We start from the raw sequence: 20327 nt of genomic DNA on the forward strand, positions 1-20327 counted from the left end.
ACTTCATAAAAGCCAGAGTTTTTGAGGGACGAAGGAAGAGAAATGACTTGAAAATGGCTATTTATATAAATTCAGGTCAAAGGTAAAAGAAAGTGAGGGAACAGTGGAGTAGATGCGTTCCCAGGAGCAGCCAGATTTCATTTAGGCCAAGACTGTGATGGAAACATGTCTTTGTTGAATGAATAAATATTGGATCTTCATATTGACAGCATTATTTTGAATCATTTTTAATTTAGCCTTTTAAGTTAATTTACATTTAAAGGAATGCATGTCAATTCCCCTTGTTCATATTTTCATTTGTGTTTCAATATACTCCTAAGGATAAAAGATGGAAGTAGAAGAGAGATTTCTGAATTTAAAGGTGTGTGTTGAGAGGGCAACTATCGTATTTTACTTCATGCACTTTAGTATTTTAAAATTTATTACGAGTACATACTCCTTTTATAATAATATGAAGGTAAAGAAAAAGTATGTCTTTACCATAAATACATAAAGATCAGGACATCAAAAATGAAAATGGATATCTTGAACAGCTTCCCTTCCATTCCTGGGCCCAGATAATTTCAGAAAAAAAAAGTAACCAATAAGTTTTTTTAGATTGCTCTGCCATCTCCATTTCCCTACCCAAACAGGAATTGGGGTTGGATTTTCTCCAAACAACTGAATAGCTGCTCCCTTTCTCTTTGCAGAACAAGGAGCTCTAAAGACTTTTCATATCATATCCAGGCTTCAGTGAATGTTTACCCGTTAAGGAAGTGTATAGAGGGGTTCTGAGGCAAAAAAAAAAAAAAAAAAAAGAGTTCTCTCTGTTTCCTATTTTCCATGTAATTGACTCACATGTATATGGTGCCAATGAACTCTACCAAATCTTTTTCCTTTTGTTTTGTTTTTCCAGCATTATTGAAATATAATTGACAAAAAAAAATTTACATATTTAAGATGTACAATGTGATGTTTTGATGTGTGTGTGTGTGTGTGTGTGTGTGTGTGGTGAAATGATTACTACATTAAGGTGTGTTAACACATCTATTACCTCACATAGTTGTCATTTGTGTATGTATGTGCTGAGAACATTAATGATCTACTGTCCTAGCAACTTTCAAGTGCTTTTAACTAAGTCACCATGTTATACAATACATCCCCAGAACTTAGTCTTATGAAAAATATTATATAAAAATAGAACTATCATATGGTCCAGTAATTCCACTTCTGGGTATATATCTGAATAAAATGGTATATTAATCACCAATTAGGTTGACCTGCCATAACAACATACCTTGGACTGGGTGGCTTAAACAATAGGGATTTATTTTCTCAAAGTTCTGGAGGCTAGAAGTTCATGATCAGGGTGCCAGGATGGTCGGGCTCTGGTGAAAGCTCTTCTCCTGGCTTGTAGAAGGCTGCCATCTTGTCGTGTGCTCACATAACTTCTTTTTTGTGCATGCTTCTGGTTGGGGCAGTCAGGAAAAAGTGGAGGAAAATGGGAGAGAGAGTTTTCTTCTTCTTGTAAGTACTAATCCTATCAGATTAGGGTCTCACCCTCATGACCTCATCAATCTCTAATTACTCCTCAAAAACCCCATCTCCAAATATCCTCTTATGGGGGGTTATGGCTTCAAGATATGAATTTTGGGAGAATACAGTTTAATCCATAGCAATTGGGGTCGCATTCCTTCCTTTTCTATTAAAAAAAAAAGTTAAGAATTTGTTTTCTGATACTTCCTTTTAAAATTTTTATTGGAAATCATTTTAAACTTAAAAAAAGTTGCAAATAGAAGATAGGGAGTTCCTATGTACCTTTCACCTGGCTTCTCCTAATGTTAATAGTTCATATAACCATTGTATAATCATCAAAACTAGGAAACTACTATTACTCTCATACTATTAACTAAACTTATTCAAACTGTACCAGCTCTTCCCCTAAAAGCTTTTTTAAATTCCAGGATCCCATACCAAATTAAGTTGTCTCTCTAATCTGTGACAATTCTTCATTCTTTCCTTGTCTTTAATGACCTTGACACTGCTGATAAACACTAGTCAGTTATTTTGGAGAATATCTCTTATTTTACAGGGTTTGTTTCACATTTTCTCAAGATTAGATTGAGGGTCTGCATTTTTGTCATGAATATTTCAGAAGTGATCTTGTATCCTTTTCTGTGTATCATTTCAGGGGACACATAATATCAATATGTCTTCTAACTGGTAATCTTACCCTTAATCACTTGGTCAAGGTGGATTTCCTGGATTTCTCTAGGAAATATTACTACTTTTACCTTTGTAGATAAATATCCTGAGGGGAAATCATTCTCTGATTCTTGATTCTTCAGTGATACCTTAAAACAGAAGGAGGGAAGGGAGGAAACTTTCTGCCCACAATATCATATGTACTTTCACTTTGTTGGACACACAGAGTGTGAGACAGAGTAATATGAGGTTATTATTCCTTATTTATTTATTTATTTATTTATTTATTTATTTATTTAGTAAGATTTACACCCAATGTGGGGCTTGAACCCAATAACCCTGAGATCAAGATTTGCATGCTTTACTGACTGAGCCAGCCAGGTTCCCCTATTATTCCTATTTTAAGGAGGAAACTATGTCTTTTTTAGTTTAAGTGACTTGTCCGAGGTTACAGAACTAAGCCTGTGTTTGCTCATTTTGAATAACTATTAGATTTTTAGAAGAACTTATAAATATAATCACACAATTTGTGACAAGAGAATCCACAATTCAAATTTATCTAATGACAGAACATAAATTGTTTCACTGGTTTTCAAGTGCCTGCAATGTGCTAGAATTTATACAGTTTTTAAAAGGAAATGATAGCTCAATCTGAAGTGCTAATTTAAAACCATGGCCCATTTCCAAAACTCATTTCAGAAACCAAGTGCTTAATTGAATCTTCAGATTATTTAAATGCTTTTTAATAATTGTGTTGTGGTTTAGGCAAAAATGGTAGAGAAAGATTCTTGAAAATGTCGTATCATGATTTTTGGATGCAAAGATCATTTACTACATATAAGTAATGATGAAATGAATAACTATAATGATGACAGTAATTTTTAAGCTATCTAGGATAAGAATTTGTCAATTAAATCATTGTGAATACCTTCTGAATAGATGTTAAATTTGAGTGAAGGTGGAAAATGGCACATTATCTAAATTATATTTTTATTGGCAGATAATTGTGTAACATTTCCCAAAATGGCTAAAGATCAGAGGGTGCCCCTCCTACATCAAGCCTCCTGCCTTATTCTTGCACCTGGGGCACCATCCCAGGGGACTATTCCACCACCACTCAGGACTCCTGACCTCCACAGGGCAAGCCAGGCCAAATGGAACCCACCTTTATCCTTAACTGCCTCCATGCCCTCCTCCTCCTTCCATTCACCCCCAGCCCAGAATCTTCAGTACCAGACACGAAAACAGAAGCTCTGTTTTACAGTCCCCATAGCTCCTGCATTCCTTGTAATGTTGTTGTAGAGGGTGGGATGGTCAGATACCAGAATGGCCCCCCATGCTACTGGCATCTTAGGCCTCAGGAAAGCTGAGGGTGAGGGTAAACAGGTTACCGTGGCTTCAAGTAAAGAAGTTTTTAAGTGTCCTATAGTCCTATTTATCTAGTTTTTCATTTGTTGTCTATGCTTTTGGTATCATACCAAAAAAAAAATTGTTGTCACCTTTAATATGCTGAAGATTTTCTTCTATCTTTTCTAAGAATTTTATTGTTTTAAATCTTACATTTAGGCCTTTATTCCATTTTGAGTTCATTATTCAATATGATGCAAGGCAAGCATCCAACTTCATTCTTTTGCATATGGATATCCAGTTTTCCCAGCACCGTTTGTTAAAAAGACTGTCCTTTCCCCATTGTGTAGTTTGGCATCTTGTCAAAAACCATTTGTTCTTGTGCAAAAGAATAATTATTATATAAGGTAAAAAGTGAAAGGCAACTTCTATTTTTAGAAAGATGGTTTTGACATACTTTTCCCTATTTTCCCACTATATACAATTAAAATCCTTGGATATTATATATAAAACAAACATAAGAAGGATCTGAAAGGTAGAGATAAGAAGGCTGACTTACTAGGGGCCTTACAGCCCAAGGAACAACATAGTGGTAAGTATTCTTTTTTTTGTTGTTGTTGTTGTTCTTTGGTTTTTGTTTTTGTTTTTGTTTTGTTTTGTTTTGTTTTGTTTGCTTCACATATGTTAGACTTGGAATGGAAAACCCAGAAACATTGACTATCAACAAAAACTCAAACAACAAAATAGCTTTGACAAAAGCCTGTTTTCTCTAGCCAAAGGATCAGGAAAGGGACAGCCTAGCAAGACAAACTTTTAGACAATAACCACTCTAAGGTAGGCAAACACTACCTTACTCATGCCAGCAAAGGCTTTCTAAACTCACAATGCTATGACTTTTATCCCTGCTTGTTGGTCATAAGTTACCTTCCCTACCCCTTACAGTATCAAAGGATACTGGAATTCAGCTCCCCCCTGGAAGTAAAGGGGCTCCTCTACCACTTTCCCCTGACTTGGTGTCAGGAAGACCTAGTACAGAGTCAGGACTTTCAGCATCACCCAGAAATAATAAGACCACAAGCTGTGATGCTATTGGAGATCACGTGGGGGGTTGGAACTCTCACCCATGCTAAGAAGTAACAGAGGGACTGCCATTGTTGAAAATAAAACATATCAAAATTTGTAGGGAACAGCTAAAGCAAAGCTGAGAGGGAAACTGATAGGACCAATGCATACATTAGAAAAATAGAAAAAATATCAAATGAATAATTTGAGCCCTCACCTCAAGAGTCTATAAAAAGAAGAGCAAAATACAGCCAATGTAATTAGAAGGAAAGAAATAATAAAGAGAGGAAATCCATGAAATTGGAAACAGAGAGAGAGATAGAGAGAGAGAAAATCAATGCAAAGGTCATTTGAATTGATAAACTTCCAGTAAGACTGAGAAAGAAAAAAAGAGAAAAGACACAAATTACCAATATCAGGAATAAAATAGGGAATATAATTACAGACCCTGCAGACAGTACAAGGATAAGGAAATAATACAAACAGCTCCACAGACATAAATTTGATAACTTAAAAGAAATGGACCAATTTTTCAAAATACACAAATATACAACTCACCTAAAATGAAATAACTTGAATAGCTCTAAAATTTTAAGAAAATTGCAATCATAATTGAAAAACTCCCAACAAAGAAATGTCCAGGATCATATAGTTTGACTGGAGAATTCTATCGAATGTTTAAAAAGGAAAAATTAACACAAGTTATATACTTCATCCAGAAAAACAGGAAAGAATACCTCCCAATTCATTTTATGAAGCTAGTGTGAACTTAAAACCAAAACTAGACAAAGTGACACACACCAAAATGAAAACTACAAACCAGTGTCCCTCATGAATATAAAAGTAAAATCCTTAAAATATTAGCCAATAGAATTCAGCAATATATAAAAGCAATTATATACCACAACCAGGGTTTATTCCAGGGAAGTAAGGCTGGTTCAATACTGAAAAGTCAATAAATACAATTCATAATTTTAACATGGTAAAAAAGAAAATCACATCATTATATCAATCAGTGCCGAAAAGTGTTTTGTAAAATTCAAAACCCATTCATGACATACACAATTTGATTACAAACATCTACACAAAGCCTACAGCTAACATTATATTTAATAGTGGAAGACTGGCTGCTTTCTCACCCCAAGATGGGGAAAAAGACAAAGATATCTAGTGTTACCACTCTTACCCAACATAGTGCTAGAAGTTATAACCAGTGAAATAAGGCAAGAAAAGGCATACAGATTGGATGAGAAGAAATAAAAGTATATGACATGACTACCTACATATAAATCCCAAGGACTCTACAAAACAACTCCTAGAAATAATAAGTGAGTTTAGCAGGGTCACAGGATATAAGGAAAACATACAAAAATTGCTAGTATATAAAAATACAATTGATTTTTAAAGTTTATATTATATTCTACATGAAACTTATGAAAGAAATCAAAGATCCAAATGGAGAGAAATACTGTGATCCTGGATTGGAAGATTTAACATAGTGAAGATATCAATTGTCCCTAAATTCATATGTAGACTTCATACAATTCATATAAAAATTTGTACATAAATTCTTGAAGATTTGTACAAAATTATTCTAAAGCTTATATGGAAAGGCAAAGCAATAATAGTACCTGAAACAGTTTTTAAAAAGAACAAAGTGGGAGAAATAAGTCCACCTGACTTCGAAACTTATTATATACTTACAGTAGTCAAGACTCTGTGAAGGAATAGAAACAGGTCAGATGAAAAAGAAAACAAAAAAATAAAGCTAGAAATTTTGCCTCACTGATTTTTGATAAAGGTGAAAATGTAATTGAATTAAGGAAAAATAACTCTCTCAACAAATGGTGCTGGACAATTGGACATCTGTAGGCAAAAGATGAGCCTTGATAAATCCCACACCTTGTCCATAAATTAACTCAAAATGGACCACAAAGCAAATGTAAAACTATAAAACTTTTCAGGAAAAAATAGAACATCTTTGTGATCAGAGTTCTTAGGTCTTAACTCTTAGCAAAGAGTTCTTAGACTTGAAACCAAAAGGAAAATTTATAAAAATAAAAATTGATAAAGTGTACCTCATTAAAATTAAAAACTTTTGCTCTGCAAAACACTTTGTTAAGAGAGTGAAAAAACAAGTTGTGGGGTGTGAGACAATATTTGAAAAACACATATTTTAAAAAAGGATTAGTATTAGAATATATAGAGAACCCTAAAAGCTTTACAGTAAAAAAGCAAACACTCCAAAGAGACAGGAAGAGAGATATCTAGATATATACAGAGAATACACAGATGATAAATAAGCACAGTAAAAAATGGTCAACATTTTTTTGCCATTATGGAAATGCAAATTAAAGTCACAATGGTATTTAATTACACACCTATCAGAAAGACTGAAATAAAAACATAGAGAATGCCAAATACTTAAGAAAATGCCAAGTAACTGGATCACTCATACATTGTTGTTGGAAATTTAAAATGGTATAGTTACTCTGGAAAATAATATGGCAGTGTTATAAAAAACTAAACATGCAATGACAATATGACCCACATATTGTAGTTGTGGGCATTTATTCCAGAGAAGCAAGATGTTATGTTAACACAGAAACCTGTAGACAAATGTTTATAGTAGCTTTATTTGTAACAGTCCAAAATTGGAAAATATTTAAAGATGTTTTTTCCACAGGTGAATGGTTAAACAAATTGTGGTACTGCCATACCATGGAATACTACTCAGAAATGAAAAGCAATGAACTATTAATACATGCAACAGCTTGGATGAAAATCCAGAGAATTACATGAGTGAAACAAAGCCAAACCCAAAGGTTATTTACTGTTGGATTCTATTTATATGAATTTTTGTAATAACAAGTTACAGAAATGGAGAAAAGATTAGTATTTACCAGTGGTTAAGGGGGATATGGGAGTGTGAGAGAAATAGGTGTGGCTGTAAAAGGACATCTTGAGGGATCCTTGAGGTAAAGGAAATAATTTGTATCTCCACTGAGTCAATATTGTGGTTGTATATTGTACAGTATTTTTGTGAGATGTTACCAGTGGGGAAACCAAGGTAAAGAGTATATGACATCTGTGTATTATTTGTTGCAAATGCATGTGAATCTGCACATATCTCATATAAAACAGTGAAATCAACTCCTTTGAGCTCCAATCTCTTTCCCCAATTTAACCACTTAAACATTTTGGTGACCTTTGTTCCAAACGGTGTGTTAGGACAAAATCCAGATTTCAGGTAAGTATTCTATGGCCTTTTAGACCATGTAATACATATTGGTCTGAAATGCTCACCATTTCCATTTAGTAATATATTCCAGACAGTATATATTTCTAGGTCATTAGATCTCTCTCTCTCTCTTTCTTCATGACCATAGAGTGGTCCATTTATAAGGATGCAGAATTCCATTTCCACTGTTGATGGACTTTTAAGTTTGTTATGGGTTAAATGGTGTCCACCCCTAATCAAAAGATATGTGGAAATCCTAACCACCAGTACCTCAGAATGTGACTTATTTGGAAATAAGGTCTTTACACAGGTAATCAAGTTAAAATGGGGTTATTGGGATGGGTCCTAATCCAACATCTCTAATGTCCTTATAAAAAGAGGAAATTTGGATACAGAGACAGACATGTACAGAGGGAAGGTGGTATGAAAACACAGGGAGAATGCCATGTGAAGATGGAGAATTGGAACTCTGGCTAAGGAATACCAATGATTGGCAGCAAACTACCAGAATTTAGGAAGAGTCAAAGAAGGATTCATTCCCTTACAGGTTTTAGAGGAAAGCATGATCTTGCTTAAGCCTTGATATCAGACTTCTAGCTTCCAGAACTGTGAGACAATATATTTCTGTTCTTCAAGCCATCTAGTGATAGCAGCTCTATGAAACTAACACAATGTTGTTCCCCCTTTTTTTTTTCTATTAGAAACTTCTGTAATGAACATTCTTATACACATTCTTATTATTATTTCTGTAGAATGGATGCAATTTATGAATCATAGTGTATATATATAATACATATTAGTATGTGTATTATTCTTCTTGGGCTGACAAAACAAACATATCATAGACTGGGTAGTTTAAACAATATGATTCTAATTTTCACAGTTCTGGAGGCTGGGAAGTCCAAAATCAAGATGCATCAGATTCAGTTTCTGATGAGAGTCCTACAGGTCTACAGAGGGCTGCCTTCTTGTTGAGTCATCATGGCCGAGAGAGAGAGGCAGGGAGCTCTCTGGTGTCTCTTCTTATAAGGACATTAATTCTATGAAATTAGGTCACTACACTCACAACCTCATCTAACCCTAATTACTTCCCAAAAGTTCCATCTCTAAATATTATCACACTGGGGGTTAGGGTTTCAACATATGAATTTTGGAGGAATACGACTTAATTCATAGCATTCTGCTTCTGGTCTCCCAAAATTCATATCTTTATTTCATGCAAAATACAGTAATTGTGTCCAGTTAACCCCAAGTCTTAACTCATTCCAGCATCCACTCTAAAGTCTAAGGTCCAAAGTTATTTAAGTATAATTTAAAATCCCTCTCTGGCTGTAAACCTGTGAAATCAGACAAATTATGTACTTCCAACATACAATGGTGGGAGAGGCATAAGATAGACATTCCCATTCCAAAAGAGAAATAGAAAAGAAGAGGTGAGGCATGCCAAACAAGTCAAAGGCCTAGTATGGCAAATTCCATAAAATCTTAATCTCTTTTGCTGAATTCCCACCTCCCAGACCCACAGGGGCATGATCCTACCTTTTGGACCCACTGACATGGTGTTCCCATCCCAAAACTCTGCTGTGCAAAGCTGGTTCTTAAGACTCCAGGGAGCCCTGACCCCATGGTTCTGCAGGGTAGCCCCACCCCTAATACCTCGGGCAGAACCCATCTGGCCTCTTGTAACCAAAGTGGTGGACTCGCCCTTTGGAAGAGAGGAGGCAGCTCTGATGATCTTTGAATTGCCTTTGGGGTCATTCTTCCCTTTTCTTAAAGACCAGACAAGTGGACATTCTTTGTTTTTGTTTTTTTCCTTAACATGTATTTGTTTATTTTGAGAGAGAGAGCAAGAGTGAGAGAGTGCAGAGGAAAGGGGCACAGAGAGAGAGAGTGAGAGGAGAGAGAATCCCAAGCAGGCTCCATGCTGTCAGCACAGTGCCCAATACAGGGGCCTCAATCCAACAAACCATGAGATCATGACCTGAGCTGACATCATGAGTCAGATGCTCAACTGACTAAGCCACCCAGGTGCCCTGACCAGTGCACATTCTTAGCTGAATAGCTCTATGGTCTGGTCCTATAGGATCTGGGAGTTCTGACATCCTTCCTTCATTGTGTCTTGTTTTTTTTTTTCTGTCCCCATTAGATCCTACTGCCAATGTTTCTGCCAATAAAATCTCATTTCTATTCCTGGCTTCTGCTGAGATGACTGATTAAATCCATGAGTCACACCTATGGTCTTTTCATCTAATGGTTGTTCAGCCACACCTTTACATTCTGTTCAGAACAACTGTTCTTTTTTTTTTTTGCAATATGTATAAATTGAATTTTCTAAAGCCCAGCTTCCTGTTTGCTCAATAACTACTTCTTTAATTTGTCTCCTTCCTTTTGCATTATACTATAAGGAGTCAGGGAAACCAAGCTGCTCCTTCAACACTTTGTTTAGAAACCTCCTTGGCTAAATATCCAGCTTCATTGCTTATAAGTTCTTTCTCCTACAAAACATAAAGCATGATTCAGCCACATTTTTCCCCCATTTTAACAAGGGTCTCCTTTCCTACAGTTTCCAATAAGCTGTTAGTCATTCCATCTGAGACCTTACCAGAATGGCCTTTAACATCCATATTTCTGTCAACATTCTGTACACTGTTATTTATGTATTCTCTAAGGAGATAGAAGCTTTCTCTCCCACTCTCCTCTTTTTTTTTCTGAGTTGTCATCAGAATTCCCTTTAGGGGTGCCTGGGTGGCTCAGTCAGTTAAGTGTCTGATTCTTGATTTTGGCTCAGGTCATGATCTCATGGTTGTGAGATTCTCTCTCCTTTTCCATCCACCCCTCCCCTGCTCATGCTCTCTCTCTCTCGCTCTCTTAAAAAAAAAAAAGAAAAAAAAAGAAAAAAAGGAATTGCCCTCAATGTCCATATTTTTAGAATGTACTTACTCCAAAACTCTTCCAGCCTCTACTTATTATGCACTTCCAAAGCTGCTTCCAAATTTTTAGGTGTCATAGTAGCATCCCACTTCTTGGTACCAAAATCTGTATTCATCACCTTGGGCTACCATAACAAAATACCATAGAGTGGGAGACTTAAGCGATAGAAATCTAATTCTCACAGTCCTGGAGACTGGGAAATCCAAGGTTGAGGTGGCAGCCAATTTAGTTCCTGGAGAGGGTCCTCTTCCTGGCTTGCATATGGCTGCCTTCTTGCTACGTCCTGGTAGAAAGAGGTGCAGCAAACTCTCTTGTATCTCTTCTTGAAGAACACTAATCCTAGCAGATTCAGGCCCTACCTTCACAACCTCATCTAACGCTAACTACCTCTCAAAAGTTCTATCTCCAAATATCATCATCACACTGGGGTTAGGGCTTCAACATGTGTATTTTGGAGGCATACAATTCAGCCATAACAAAGTACCTATATAATATGTGATAAGCTTCCAAAATACCCCATTGACATTATTGTCAGAAGAAATGTCATCTTTTTGGGGATTGGGCCTGTAATTGCAGGTTCCATAGGAAGCCATTTCCCTCTATAGTAATTATTATACCACTGGATGTTTTAATCTCAATTAATGTGTGAATGGGCTGTTATTGTTTATCTGTAACATTGGCATCTTAGAGAATAGCCACACCTTTGCAGTACTCAGCCCTTGGACAACTTCTCCTAGCTGGATATGCTATACCCTTATTCTTGGTTCTTCACAAGTACTCCCTCCTCACTCCTTTCTTCCCTATCCTCACACAGATGTCAAAACTTGTTTTTTGAACTGTAGTATCAATGATTTACACAATTTTAATGATTTAACCAAATGTGCTTTTTCTTTCACAAGATTTGCTTTTTAGGTCTGGGATTTTAAATGTTAATAAGCAGAAAAAAGGAGGGTTTGGAAAATGGAGGATCAGCCCAAGTACACTTAAAAATTAGATACAGTTGGGGCACCAGGATGGCTCAGTTGGTTAAATGTTCAACTCTTTTTTTTTAACTTTTATTAAAAATTTTTAAATATTTATTTTTGAGAGAGAGAGAGAGAGAGAATGAAAGTGGGGGAGAGCAGAGAGAGAGGGAGACACAGAATCTGAAGCAGGCTCCAGGCTCTAAGCTGTCAGTACAGAGCCCGATGTGGGGCTCAAACCCATGGATCAAGTGATCATGACCTGAGCTGAAGTCTGACGCTTAACCAACTGAGCCAGCCAGGCATCCCAAACATCCAACTCTTGATTTTGGCTCAGCTAATGATCTCATGATGTGTGGGATAGAGCCACACTCATGGTTTGTGGGATTGATCTGTCGGCATGGAGCCTGCTTGGGATCCTCTCTCTCCCTCTCTCTCTGACCCTCCCCAGTTCACATGCATGCTTTCTCTCTCCCTCTCAAAATAAATAAACTCAAACAAAATAGATATACAGAACCTCTAGTCCTGTGCAGGCCTGATTAGCATGGTATTTCCTACATTCCCTCCATTTCTGAAACTTTAGGCCATATGTAATACAATGTGTTTATGGTGATTGTCCTATGTTTAGGCATCTGTGAGCTCCTCACTGTCTCTGTTCAGCAAAAGCCAAAAAAAGAGGAAGAGGATAGTTCAATATGGAGAAGGTGAGTGGACAAGTGGCTGAGAACCTCAGCTATTTCTCAGCTCATGCTAACTCTTTATTCCCCTGTTGCTCTTTGGAAATGTAGTAGGCAACACATGTGGCTTGCGTATGGAGAAAATTCTTGGAGGATAAGCTACGAAAAGATGTTGAAGTCCAAACTCACCTTCAAAGAAGGCCTTGCACGTTTCCTTTCCTCCCACTGCAACCCCTCTCTTCTAAGGGTCTCTCATCTGCTTTTGTTTCCTGGTTTTAAGGCTTTTTCATTTGCTGCTGACAACATAAACTATAAATTTAGTAAGGGTTTGGTTGAACTTTGGCATAAAACTGAAGCACAGCTGTTTCCTTTCTCTTGTGCTTTTTTTCTCCTCCCCATCATTTTTTCCTTTAAGTTTGGACATTTAATGTTTTTAAAAATTAGCCGAATATCTATATTTTGTAACCAGAATTGGTGTTTGAAAAAATCAGTCATATTTTTCCTTATAAGCACTGGCATACCTGAATGTTCTAGAACTCTAGCTACTCACTGTAAAATATGAAGAAAAATGATTGTTGGGCTGTTTTGAATGGAAGTGTCACTGTGGCAGGTTTTTTTTTCTTCTTCTTGCACACACCTCAGGAAAGAAAATACAGAAACACCCTTTAGACTACTCTCTTGAGAAGTACTCTTTAGGCTCAGAATAACCCCAAACAAGCAAAACCTTTGTGTTTAGCAGAGAGTGGGTCTGGAGGAGAAGAGGATGTTGAAAAAGATGCAGAACATTGGGCTCTTCTAAGAAAGAAATTCTGTGCTTTTAGTGTCTTCAAAAGCTGTTTACCAAGGGAAAGGATGGTAGAACATGTACTCATTACAGAGGTTGTTTGATTCTGTAAGTCTGACTTCAGTTTCTAAGGTGAATGGCTTGTGCAAATAAAACTAAAATTACCTCACATTTCTGTGTGCAATATTTTTCCTTCCTTTTCTGCCTGTGGTTGGCACTCCAGTTTGGGATGAGTTTGTAAGTAAAGCACTAGTTGTATAGACGGTAAATACTTCCAGAATAGACCAGGGCTTTTATAGTCCCAGGTTCATTAGTTCACAAGAAACCTTCATTTGGTGAAGCAACATGTATTTTTGATATTTTGATATTTGTTCTTTTTTGGAAAGACATTATTCCCATGGAATACAGGACTCTATTCACCATGGAATTTTTATATTTACAACTATCTTTTACAAATTTTCTGACTTCTTGTCTTGTCATGATTTCAGATTCAATCTGTCTAAAACCAAATTTATCAGCTTCCTCTGGTTCCTCAACAAATTTCTTCATTTACTGAGGGAAAAAAATGGAGTGCTTTCTTTCTTCTAGGCACTGGGCTAGCACTGGGCACTGTCCTAGCACCTAGCCTAGGACTATACTGGTGAATGACTTGATAAGTCTCAGCTCTGATGGAGCTTACATTCTGACAGGAGAGATCAGAGAGTAGGCAATAATTATCTTAATGGCTATGTAATTACAATTGAGGCACATGCTATAAATGAGATGCACAGGTGGCATGGGCAAGTTCAACTAGGGGAATCTGTCCTAATCTGGGGAGTCAGGAAAACGTCAATAAGGCAGCAATGTCTGAGCTGAACTCTAAAACTGACTAGATGCTCCTTGATGGAGATATTAAGGATGTATTCAGGGGAGTCAATGACCAGTGGAAAGGACCTGAATTGTGAGGAAGCATGATGTGTTAAAGAAACTTTTTTTAAAAAGGCACAAAAACTAGGGTTTCTGGAATAGAGAATGAAAGGAGAGTGATATAAAATTTAGTCTAATTAGGTAGACTTAGAGCATGAATATCTTTGAGCCTTATGGAAGATTTTAAATTTTATTCTAAGAGTAATAAAAGACATAGAAAGATTTGAAGCCGGAGAACGATATAACATCAGATTTGCTTAAAAAGAATAAAATAGGAGCACCTGGCTGGCTTAGTTTGTAGAGCAACTGACTCTTGCTCTCAGGGTCATGAATTCAAGCTCCGTGTTGGGTATAGGGATTACTTAAAATAAAAGAATTGACTGCTATGAGGAGAAAATAAGTGAACTCTGATAGTTAGGTTTTTGTTCATCTAGCACAGTATCCCTTTCCCTCCACTTCCAGTAACAGAACCCCTCTGTTTGTAGGGATCCCCTTCCATGTGATTTGAGTGGAATTGACTATCCCTCATTCCTTATCACAGGGATGGGAACAGAACCCATTTAATTTATAACCAATCAGAGTTCCCTGTTCTCCTGGCCTCAGTGTTTGGTTCAGGGGTGGGCACATAACTCGTTAGACTAATCAATACTCTCTGTAGGACTTCTGCTCAAACTCTCAGGAAAGAGATAATCCCTGTCTCTCTGGAGTTACTATCTATAAGGACCACCTCAGATCATCAAGGAAAAGATCAGCAACTTTTCCGTCATTTGAGGAGAGGCATCTGAGAAGAAAGATGGGGTGGGGTGCCTGCGTGGCTCAGTTAGTTGAGTGTCTGACTTCAGATCAGGTCATGATCTCACGGTTCATGGGTTTGAGCCCCATGTCGGGCTCTGCACTGACAGTGAAGAGTCTGCTTCAGATTCTCTGTCTCCTCTCTCTGTTCCTACCCCACTTGCATGCCTCTCAATCTCCCTAAAAATAAAATAAACATTAAAAAAACCAACACAAAGGGAAGCACAAGAGATGGAGAAAGACGAATTCCTGAACAAAGTGGGCAAATCCATAGGTCTAGTCATGTCTAGTTCACTTCCTCTTTTGTTATATGATCCAGTGAATATATTTCCTTTTTTTTTTTTTTTAATAATCTAGTTTGGACAGAATTTCTGTCATTTGCAAAGAGTACAGACCAGTTCCAGAGGTAAGAGTAAATGCAGGGAGATCGATTTGGTAGTGGTACACATGAGAGATGATGAAGGCTTGGACTAATGTGGTCATAATGCAGATGGACAGAAGCCAACACATTTAAAATCTATTTAGGAGACACAATTAGCAGTATTGAGTGATTGATCAGATTTGAGAATTTGAGGGTGAAGGGAAAAGAGAAATGTAAAAATTATTTGCTATTTTTCTGTCTTGCATATCTGAAGATGCCATTTGCTGAGATAAGAGACATCTAAGGAAGAGTAGTTTGGGAACAGTGGTGAAAGGAGGCCTTTAGTTCAGTTTTGGTCTTGTTGAGTTTGGGCTTCCTGAAATATGCATGCTTGTTAATGGCAGTATTATTCTATTAATCACTTTGACTTAACACTATTACCTTTGACTTACCTTTCATTATTATTCTTGCAAACCCAGGAAGATTTTAAGGTCTCTATTTTTAAAAAATCATTTTATTGAAGCATACTTTAGCTCTCCCAAATTGCATACATTTTACATGTATGGTACAAGTTGTGACACATGTTCACACTCATGTAACCATAAACACAATCAAGACACAGAACATTTCCATCACCCAAAAGTTTCCTTTGTGCTCATTCCCCAGCTATTTCCTGCCTCTCCAAACCTTGGTTCCAGGCAAACACCCATCTTCTTTTCATTACTACAGATTAAATTTGCCTTTCCTAGCCTTTCATATAGATGGAATTATATAGTACGTACTCTTTTGTGTCTGGATTCTTTTATTTAGTGCACTGTTTTTTGAGATTCACCCATTTTATTGCTGAATTATTCCATTCTACAGATATACTATGATTTGTTTGTACTCTGTTAATAAATATTTGAATTGTTTCTAGATTTTGGCTTTAGAAATAAAGCTGTTGTGAGCTTGTCACGTATAGGTCTTTGTGTGAATATGTGTTCTTACTTTTCTTGAGTAAATACCTAGGAGTTAGATTGCTGGATCATATGGTTCTTACCTTTTTTCTCCTGCCTTTATAGGAAATTGACAAACTGTTTTCCAAATGGCTATACTTCCCCAATGTGTGAGAGATCCAGTTACTTCCACATTCTTGTCAATACTTGGTATTGTTATTCTTTCTAATTTTAGCTACCCTACTGCATTTATAGTGGTTATCTCATTGTGCTTAACTTTGCATTTTCCTGATAACTAATGATGTTGAGCATTTTGTGACGTGCTTATTTATTATTTATATGTTTTCTTTGGGAAGTGTTCAGATGCTTTGCTCATTGTTAAAAAAATCTTTTTATTTTGAAATAATTATAGGCTCACAGGAAGTTGCAAAAGGAGTAATAGTCCCATGTATCCCTCACCTAGCTTTCTAGCAGTATCTTATGTGGTTTATATAGTATCAAAACCAGAACATTTATATTGATATTACTGTTCACAGACTTTATTCAGTTTTTGCTTTTCATAAAACCTGCATTCATTTTTTTTGTATGTGTATGTGTGTATGTGCATGAGTGTGAAGTTCTATGTAATTTAATCTCATGCATAGATTTATGTAATCGCCACTACAATCAAGGTGCAGAATCTATCACTACAAAAGAACTTTCTCATGAACTTTGCATTTACACACCCTTCCATCCTTTGTCCCTGTCTTCTAGCAATGAGTCTGCTCTGTATCTCCATAATTTTATCATTTTGAGAATATTATATAAGTAGAATCATACGGTATGCAACCTTTTGACATTGGCTTTTTCACTCAGTATAATTCCCCTGAGATTCATTCAAGTTGTGTTTATCAATAGGTGGTTCTTTTTGATTGCTGTGTAGTATTACCTAGTATGATGGATTTACCACAGTTTCAATACTCACTCATTGAAAAGACATTTGTTTGTTCCAGTGTTTGGATTCTTATAAAGCTGCTGTGAACGTCTATATACAAGTTTTCATGTAAACATATGTTTTTGGGGCTCCTGGGTGGCTCAGTTGGTTGGGCAGCCAACTTTGGTTCAGGTCATTATCTTGCGGTCTGTGAGTTCTAGCACCGAGTTGGGCTCTGTGCTAATAGCTCAGAGCTTGGAGCCTACTTCTGATTCTGTGTCTCCCTCTCTCTCTGCCCCTCCCTGCTTGCTCTCTGTCTCTCTCTCTCAAAAATAATAAACATTACAAAAAAAACTAAAAAACAAAACAAAATAAAACAAAAAAACCACATAGCTTTCCTTTTGGATAAATGCCCTAGAGTGTGATTTCTTGGGTTTATGGTAAGTGCATGTTAATTTCACAAGAAACTACCAAACTTTTCCTGAATGGCCATACCATTTTACAGTCCCACCAGCAATCTATAAAAAATACAGTTTCTCTGTATCCTTGCCAGCATTTGGTATCATCACCTTTAAAATGATTTTTTTTAGCTGGTTTACTAATGGGTAGTGATATTGCCCATATCTTAAAATTTTCTTTAAATGTTTATTTTTGAGAGAGAGACAGAGCATGAACAGGAGAGGAGCAGAGAGAGAGGGAGACACGGAATCTGAAGTAGGCTCCAGGCTCTGAGCTGTCACTTGACGTGGCACTCGAACTCACAAACTGAACCATGAGATCATGACCTGAGCTGAAGTTGGATGCTTAACCAACTGAGCCACCCAGGTGCCCCATTGCCCATGTTTTTTAGATTGCATGATTGTCTTGATTGATTATTGACTTACAACATGCTGTCCAGTTGACCTTACTACAGTCATCCCAATACATGTCTTTTATGAAATAAATGTTTTCCAAGCACTTGTCCCAGTTTGTGGTTTGCACAGTTACTTTCTTAACATGTTTTAAATAGCAAGGTTATTAATTTTGATAAAGTCCAATTTACCAATTTTAAAATTCTCTTTTTCATGCTTTTTTTGTGTCATATTCAAGAAACATTTGTTTAACCCAAGGTCAAATAATGTTCTATTTTTCTTCTCATACTCATGTAGTTTTCTTTTCTTTTCTCTTTTCTTTTCTTTTCTTTCCTTTTGAGAGAGCGAAAATGAGCAAGGGGATGGGGGGAGAGAGAGAGAGAGGGAGAGAGAGGAGAATCCTAAGCAGGTTCCACGCTGTCAGTGCAGATTCCGACTTCAATAAAGAAATTAGGGGCGCCTGGGTGGCTCAGTTGGTTAAGCATCTGACTTTGGCTCAGGTCATGATCTCGTGGTTCACGGGTTTGAGCCCCGTGTTGGGCTCTGTGTGGACAGCTCAGAGCCTGGAGCCTGTTTCAGATTCTGTGTCTGCCTTTCTCTCTGCCCCTCCCCTGCTCTCACTCTGTCCCTCTCTGTCTCTCAAAAAAATAAATGTTAAAAAAATTTTAAAACAAAATTTAATTCCTTTTATAGAGTTATGCCTACTCACTACTCACATGTCTATCTGACTGACTTTTGGTGGACTAAACCTCCCACAATGATATATTGGTTCCCCTCAGTTCATCATATATTTGCTTAGTGTCTACTATGAACCAGGGATGATGCTCAGCCCTGAGAACATGATAATAAGAAGTTCTTGAATTCAAAGAATTATAATCCAGTGGATCAAGCAAAGATATAGAGTTAGGAGATGTGGGTTGATTCAGGCTTTACCACTCTGAACTTAAGCGACTTGACTAAAAATTCTTTGAACTTCAGCTTCCTCATATGTCAAAAGACTGTAATGACAGTAGTAATAATAGTAATAATAATAATAGTAATAATAATGGTCAGTTCACAGGAATGTTGTAGTAACTAAATAAAATAATATTTGTGAGGAAAAACGTAGTTGTTATATTGCGGCACAAATGCTAGTTATTCTTTTTTTTTTTAAGTTTATTTATTTATTTTTGAGAGAGACAGAGACAGTGTGAGTGGGGGAGGGGCAGAGAGAGAGGGAGACAGAATCCCAAGCAGGCCTGGTGCCTGCCATCGGGCACAGAGCCCCATGTGGGGCTTAAACCCATGAAACAGTGAGATCATGACCAGAGCTGAAACCAACAGTTGGACGCTTAACCGATTGAGCCACCCAGACGCCCCTGCAAGCTATTGTTCTTAATAACAATGTACTGAGATAGGCAAGAATTGATGTCATTAACTTTAATAGCTTTGGAAACCAATGTCCAAAATGATTCAGTACCTTGCGCAGAATCACACAGCTGGTTTTGTGGGGTGCTCATTTCGGAACAGAGGTCTCTGCATTCACCCACTCTTGTACCGCAAGATCTTATACATTCCTGTTTATAAGGGCAGCCCGTCTATTTTAAAAATTATTCTGGAACACATCTGAAAAGCCATAAGGTGAGATTAAAAAAAAAATAAAACCTCTGTTTTGCATTTATCTTGGCAGCTTGGAGAGAACATATTTTTCTGGGCATGTTTGGAAATGGATGATAGTTTTTGATTCTTATCCATATCCTCCAGGCTTTCTTTGGGACACTTCAGAGATTATCTTTGGGATTCAGAAAAGCCTAATGTCATTTTATTTATCAAATCTTCAGGGTGTTAGAAGTTTTGGGTTTTATTTTCCTGTCTGCCATTTCATTATAGCTATTATTTTTCATATATGATATTCGTAACTCATTTTGTTGAAGAAGGGATTTCATTTTATGCCAATAAGTATGTCTGACTATTGGAAGAGAGAGAAGTGGCTGAACTGTGAGTGCTGGCAAGAATTATAAGGCATAGTATAGTAAAATAGAACATGGGGATTATGTCATTGTGCTCCTCTGTATAAACTGCACGATTGAGAAGAAAATGGGAATCATCTTCTGCTGAAATTCATCTTGGAAACATCTTCAAAAGCATGTTGGAAATGGATGATAAAATTAAAAGGACATAGTTTATTTTATTTGGAAAATCATAATCCCTTATGAGAGATCTGGGTAAAAAGACTTTATAGTTTTGGCTTTGTTCAAGATTCCTTGACTCATTGGGTGGCTTGAGAAATTGATTTAATTCCCTTGAACTCACTGTCCTTGAAAATTTGAATAATCATAGCTTGTAACACTGTACTTGGCATTTGGGAGGTAATTATATTAATGGCTGGCTGGTGTTTGTTT

Source organism: Acinonyx jubatus, chromosome B4 (assembly GCF_027475565.1).
Source record: "Acinonyx jubatus isolate Ajub_Pintada_27869175 chromosome B4, VMU_Ajub_asm_v1.0, whole genome shotgun sequence".
Lineage (NCBI taxonomy): Eukaryota > Metazoa > Chordata > Mammalia > Carnivora > Felidae > Acinonyx > Acinonyx jubatus.